The sequence below is a fragment of the Manacus candei genome, unplaced genomic scaffold, assembly GCF_025592945.1.
Source record: "Manacus candei isolate 608988 ecotype Guabito, Panama unplaced genomic scaffold, ASM2559294v1 h1tg000086l, whole genome shotgun sequence".
NCBI lineage: Eukaryota > Metazoa > Chordata > Aves > Passeriformes > Pipridae > Manacus > Manacus candei.
The window spans coordinates 4,113,549-4,120,567 of NW_026138134.1; positions in this window are offsets into that span (position 1 = coordinate 4,113,549).

Genomic DNA, 7,019 nt, shown 5'->3' on the forward strand with positions numbered 1-7,019 from the left:
GGCCTCCAGTTCTGGAAGCACAGGGACGTCCTTAGATGAAAGGCTCAGTGCTGCTGGTTCTGTAAGTCAGCAGTTCCCTGCCAGCACATCCTTTGTGTGACAGGATGGGAACTCTCAGAACTCATAAAAAGGCTATTTCTGAGCCCTGCTAGGTCACAGGCATCTTATTTATGTACCAGGCAGACACAGACCAATTTTTCTGGGATAAAGTCCCTGTCTTGACTTCAGTTATCATCTGTTACAGTCCCACAGGAAATGACATTTGAGGTGTACTTTCCCCTTAACTCACTCTTTTGGGATGACTTTTTGGGATAACAAAACACCACATGGGAAAAAAGAAGGTCTTGACTGAGAAAAGATGACAGATTTGCTTTACTGGGGACAGTGGAGGTGGTTGAAATGATCAAATTAAATCCAAGGGCAGTTGCTGAATTACTGCAATTTAGGAACTGGCAGCTTGAGACTGGAATAATCTGAGAGGATCCCCCTGCCCTGGCCTTTCTGGGCTGGCTCAGTATTCTGTGGTTTTAAGTAAGAACCTGACTCTCCTCTTCCTTGTGATCAGGGGAGTTTACAAAAGCTTTTGCTGTCTCCAGGTTTCTTTCTGCAAGGTTTTAATGTGATTTCTGTGATCTGTTCCTTCCGTGCCTCTTGTCCCAGCCTGCCCCTGCTTTGCCTCTTGCCCTTCCAGCTCTGGATAGTCTTGTCCTTACACCCCTTGTCTTACAAACTGAAATTCTCACTAGCCAACCTTTTCCTTCTTTAAAAATGGAGAAGGCTACCGGGAACTAGTGCTGCAGGCATCTTTAAAAATAGCAGTATGTGTGTTTTTCTTCCTCTTTCTGTCACAGAAGTAGTGCTTCTGCCTGGCTGGTTCCTCCCCCAGCCCTCCCTGCAGGCAGGGAGCAGAACCCAGCTCAAAATCAGCTGCTGTGAGGGAGCTGAACTTTAACTCTCCCCCTTCCCCCCGAGTCTTTGCCCCCAGGAAAAATAAGATTCTTCAGGTTATCAGGCTTTCTGCCTTGGGGGAATTCCCTGTGCTTTGTCCTGTGGGTCTTATCTACTCACTTACTCAACATATTCTGGTTTTTGTTTGTGCAGAACTTCTGATACAGCTGAGCTGTTCCACACAGTCCATTTGCCCACACACCTTTGGTTTCCTCCCTCTGCCCACCTTTCTCCCCATCCCTGTTGCTCCCATGACTCTTCTGAGTGTATTTTATACCCTGTTTAAAATTCAAACATCAGAACTGCTGCTAAGTGCACACTGATTTGAGCTTCCTCAGACTATCAAGGAAATAATTGGGATTTTAACTTAATACCTGGATAGGTGTCACTGCTCCATCAGAAAGCCTGGTCTGGGATAGTGGGTCAGCCTTACAGGGCTCCAGGCCTGGCCAGAGTAGGAATTTCTGCCTAAGAAGCAAGATTTGTACAGAGCAATGTGGTTTTTCCTGTACTTTCTCAGTTGCACAGCCCCAAGAGTTGTCTGTTTTCCAGTTTTACGAGAGTGGTGGCTGGAGAAATATGGAGAATATGTGGGGCTGGAACAGAGGGACAGAGCAACTGAATGGCTGAAGAAATCATGGCATGGAAAAATAAATAATGCAATCACTTCCTATATTTTTATTGTCAAGACAGTCTCATAGTTTAGGGCATTTCTTGCCTGCTGGCACTCGGTGACTGATAAAATCATTCACCTTGAGATTGGGTTGTGGATCTATCAGTGGATGTACAAAAGGACCAGTTACAGAGTCTCTGTTGGGGTAAAATTTGGAGGAAAGAGGCTCAGCAGCAGTTGAGTTGTGTGAGAAGCTGAAGGCCACACTAAAGGCCAGGCTATTTTTACCAAAATCACTATTTTTCATGGTGTTTGAAAGGATCAGTTCAGCTGAACAGACCTCAGGTACTGTGACAGCACATGGGTTTGTCAACTTGCAGGGGAGAGATTTCATAGCTATCAAACCCACCTCCTTTGGCAGAGAAATCTGGTACCATTTTTACTGATTTTTTGTCTTTTTTGCTTATTTTCCACCTAACTACCTGTCTCTTGTCCTGAAGAATATTTATTACACTCCCTTTGGGAACAGAGAAAAGCTTCTGCTTTATAGCTGTGAGTGTTGAAATCTGGTTTTGGGGCTTCAGGGGGTTGTCTGCTTCCAGGGAGTTAAACACACAAGCTGCAGAATTGGAGGCTGAATTTGCTTATTGCCCATTTTTACACATCTTCCTGATTTTGGGAATGGCTTCAATGTCCTGCCCTCTTCTTCTGGGAAGTTCATTGTATTTGGTATAAAAGCCTGTTTTCAGGTAACCTGAACGTTTCAGGAGGATAAACACCGATAAATATTAAAGTGAATCTGTTCCAAAGTGGGTTTATTTAGTAACACACATCACAGGCAGTGCCATTGTGGGGGAGGGCACAGGTGGTACACAGGGGTTGGGATGGCCAGGGCTGAGAGGGCAGGACAGCCCACCCAAATTGGGCACAGCTGCGACCCCTTGGGTGGGAATTGGGCACAGCTGGGACCCCTTGGGTGGGAATTGGGCACAGCTGGGACCCCTTGGGTGGGAATTGGGCACAGGGCAGGTGTCCAGGCCCTTGCACTTGTCCTGGTCAGCCCTGCTGTTCTCTGGTCCAAGCAGACAAGGAATCCCTGTCCATGCTGAGCCTTTGTGGTGGTGAGTCCTTGGGCAGCACGTTTGGGTGTTTGGAGGGTGACCATCACCTCGGGGAGGGCTGGGTGAGACATTAACCCTGTCTGTGCTTCCTGAGAGCCTGTCCATGAACACATGGGAAAACAGAGCCGGTGCTGGGATATTTTCCTTGGAAGAGCTCTGGATTTTCCAGCCTCCCCTGTGGCTCCCTAGAGGCTCAGCTGCTGGAGGTGGGGTGTGTTCTTTGCTGTTCTTAAACCTTCAGCAGTTGGGCTTCTGAACTCCCTTTCACAGAGATCTTTTTATTTTTCGAGGTCGTTCTTGCTTTTCAAGAAAAAGAACAATTCTTTTTCTTGCTCGTTTTGGATTTTTGCTTGAAAAGTTCGTGAAACACAGGGCAGAAGGGATTAGTCTTCCAGCCTCTTCAAAAAGAATCATTGCTGCTGCAATTAATTTTCCAGTTAAAGGGGTATTAATTACAAAACATAGTGGTGTTTTGGTGTGGGTTGTTAAGACATAGTTCCAGACTATTTAGGGTTCTTGCTGATGGGTCTGCTAGAAAAAAAAAATCATGTTTGTCCTTAAATGCATAGCTCTGACTGGGCATTCTCCTTGAAATTCCTGGCAAAACATTACAAGGGTTTTTTAGCAGCACCAAACCAGCTAAAGTTGATTCCAGCTGAGCTTTGTTTCCTAAATAGCTTTCTTAGAAATGTGAGCATTTAAATGGTGCCAAATGAGCTTCGAAGATACCATCTCCCAGGTCACAAAAGGTGACTCCGCTGCTGTGGGGGATTAGGGTTGGTCCGGAGAATCTGCCGGGCGGAAAACAACTTTGCATCTGGAATTCCCGCGTTCGCCTGCATTTCATTGCCCGCCTCGAATTTTCCCACCTCCGAATTATAAAAACTCTCCTTTCAGCTCGAAAATAAACCTCCCGATGGTGGAGTTGAAGGAGAGGCTCAGTCGAGGTCCGAGCAGGTCCCGACTGTGATTAGGAATGCAAAGTGCTTTGCGGTGCTGCTGCCTGGAATCCGATGGATGGAGCGATTGTGGGCTCTGCAAGTGCTGCCAGAAAATATCTGCTCCCCCGGGGGGGTCTTTCGTGCTGGTGGGTCTGGACTAGTTTTTTCAGTCGTTGCAAAATAATGATTTGGAAAAAGTTCACGAACTGACTTAGTTAAGGCCAGTAAAGTAACAAGGCATGACTGAGGAGGAGGAGGAGGAGGGTGTTTTTTCCCCCTGTGAAGGTCTCTGGTATCAGAAGGAATTCTGCAGCCAGCTGGGAGTGGTCAGAGGATGGGGCTGGGTCAGATGGTTGGGGTCTCTGCAAATCGGGATTTTGTAATTCTAAAGAAATTTCTGGGCTGTTTGGCACCATAATCATATTCTTCAGTGCAGTTTTGTGTCTCTCCTTGTGGTTTGCCTGAGTGTTGATGTGACCTCACTGAGAATCTGCATCACAGGTTCTCAGCAAGGCCCCTGAGAACTGGTTGCCCTGAGGAGGTGCCACCCCAGAGTTGTGTGTGTGGTGGCACACCAGCAGTAATCTCTGGAGTTACAGGAATAGATGGGCTGTGAGTTGGGTGTGCCTTCCTACCGTCATTTCTATTTTCAGCAGGTGCTGGGCTGCAGTTCCCTGCAAATGTTTGCGTCACCATATGAATTTCTGGGCTTTGTTTCCTCTGTTTTTCTTTCCTGGGCCAGCAGTGTCCTGGTGTCTGCCAAAGAGATTCCTTGCAGGAGAGGTGGTGCATTAGAGAGGGTAATGAGGAGAGTTTTCACTGTATAATTTGGCTGCAGTTTCTGTTTCAAAATGTGGATCCTCCCTATGAGTTGGTGGCACTGAAGGCACTCTCACAAGTCTTCACTGTAGCCCTCCAGTCTTCACTCAAGTCTTGACATCTCAGGCTCTCTCAAACAATTCTTCAGCTCTTAAATCATATTCTGTGGTTGAAAATGTAATACAGGGAATTCCTACTTAGTTATTTGGAGAGGGAATGAGTGTCCTGCATGAGGTCTGCAAAACTGATGTACAGGAAAGGGGGACTATGCTCTGCATAGTCATCACTGAAAAGTCTACATGCTACACTTCAGTGTTAAACACATCTCTTCTGCTAATGCCAAAATCAGTTTGGTATTTGAGCATAAGGGAAAATCCAGCCCTGGCACACATTAGGACTTTTCTCTCTCATGCAGTTATGGTGGAAGGTAGGTATTGTTATGTGTTACCATCTTAAAGCTTGACTCACTCCAAGATAAATTGCTCAGTAACTCTGACCTGTTCAAAATCTGTGTGTTAGGAAGCAGGACCTAAAATCCCACTGCCTAATTCTAGTATTAAGTCTTGCCATGAATAAATTTTTGAGGGTCAGGAGGCAGACCTCACGACAGAGCAACCAGTACAACTTACCAGCCTGGGTAGACTTTCACACACTGCATTGCACAACAGTTTTTGCCATCCTTAAGTTCTCCCTTTCCCCTTTGCTGCAGAGCAGCCCTTTGCCTTGAGCCAGCTCTCCCTTTTCATTTTGCTTGCTCTTGCCCAGAATGCAGGAACTGTCAGTGACACAGAGGTGAAAGGGGAGAGTGTGTTTGGATTTTTAGGAGGTGGTGCTGGGGAGATGCTGAGAGCCAGTTCAAACCAGAGAAAACCGAGCAGGGAAGCTGTTGTGTTCAGCAGAAGGAGGTAAAGGAAAGCTGTGAAATTCTGTGTAATCAGTGGGGACATCAGACCTGTCCAGGCTGGCTGAGGCTGGAGCAAGAAGGCAGAGTTTTGTGTTGAAGAAGGATTTCTCAGTTTATGAGCTAGTGAGTTAACTCTTGGCATGCTTAGTGGAATTGTAGTAAAAAGAAACAACCTGTTTGAAGGTCTATTATCTCACAGTTCAAAATCTGCTGCTCTCCACTGCATATCTTAGTAACAAGTTACTGAGAGCAGTGTTTGTTCCTGCTGAGGCTGCACAACTGACTCAGGGCATTTACAAGAAAGAACTCAGTGGAGGAAATAGCATTTTCTTTTTGTTTTAGTACCCAACACAGAAGTATTTCTCGTGATTCATTTGTTCCTGTGTGTTTTCTCACCCCTCAAATGATGATAATAATAATAATGAGGGTGTGCATGGGGTAATAATAAACCTACATGAGACTGGAGGCTCTGTGTGATACAGGCTGTGCAAGGCTGAGTGAAAAAGCCATACAGAGACCTGACCAGGAAAGCAAATTATCTTCCTTCCCAGCTAGAATATAAGGAGCTTGCCAGCTCAGTTTTTCAGAGCCTGGATTAGAGTGTATTCTGCCCAGAACTGGAATTGAACTGAATCCTGATAACACTTTTTATTTGGGAGCCACGAGGACACGAAGTTGCCATGGTGAAAATCCTGAACCTGCTCACAAATGGGAGACAAAGCAGATTAAAGAGAATAAATGATGCAGCACTAAGTGTGAGAATTGATGTGTGATGCTGCTACTCAAAAACTCGTTATGAGATTGGAGGGAAGATGCTTCTGTGTGTGTTTGAGTTGCTGAAGTTTGCAGCTAGATTGTGCCACCTTATCCCTGTGGACATTGCAGTGCTCTCTGAGTTTATGGGGTTAAAAGAGGCCTGTGTTGAGTTCCACAATGTCTTGCATCAGATCCCAAACCCTCATGCCTTGGATGTCAACAGAGGATGGTGACACTGGGCTGGGAGGTCCCTGCTCTGCTCTCATGCAATGACCTGCCCTGTCCCGTGCAGCAGTTCCCAGGTTTGCTGGTTCAAACCAACACAAATGCCAGGAGCAAATGCAGGATTCATTCTTTCCGTGCCTGTGGCCTGCTTGTCTGTTTTTCTTTTGTAATAATGGGAATGCTCTGAGATGTAGAAACAGTGGCTCTGTCTTTAGGCTTTGCCCTCGTGGAAAATCGTGTCGATATTCTGATTTCTTCACTTGTCTTTTCAGTTGCTTTGATTGGAGCTTTCTGCTCAGGCATTGATATGGTAAAACAGATTGCAGAGAACATCTTGTCTCTCAAAGGAATGCTGGTGTGATGGAGTCACAGACTGCAGAGCTGACAGGGTGCACACAGACTAATCCCAGCCTCTGAGGAGAGCTGTGACTAAGCAACACTGGCAACACAAAGGAGCATTTGTTGGCAATTCTTGTTAGAAGCAAAACTGACTCTACAGGTATGAGAGCAAACTGTTTCAGAACCACTTGCAGGGTTCAAGGTGTTTGCTCCAGATCATCAGCTCCCTTTAGTTTTTATTTTATTTTTTCTTCTATTGGTTTGGTTTGGGTTTTTTTCTGTTGCTGATCTTCTACATTGCTTTCCCCCCCCCCTAAAATGATGATACAGCTGGGAAATGTGGTGCTGCCATT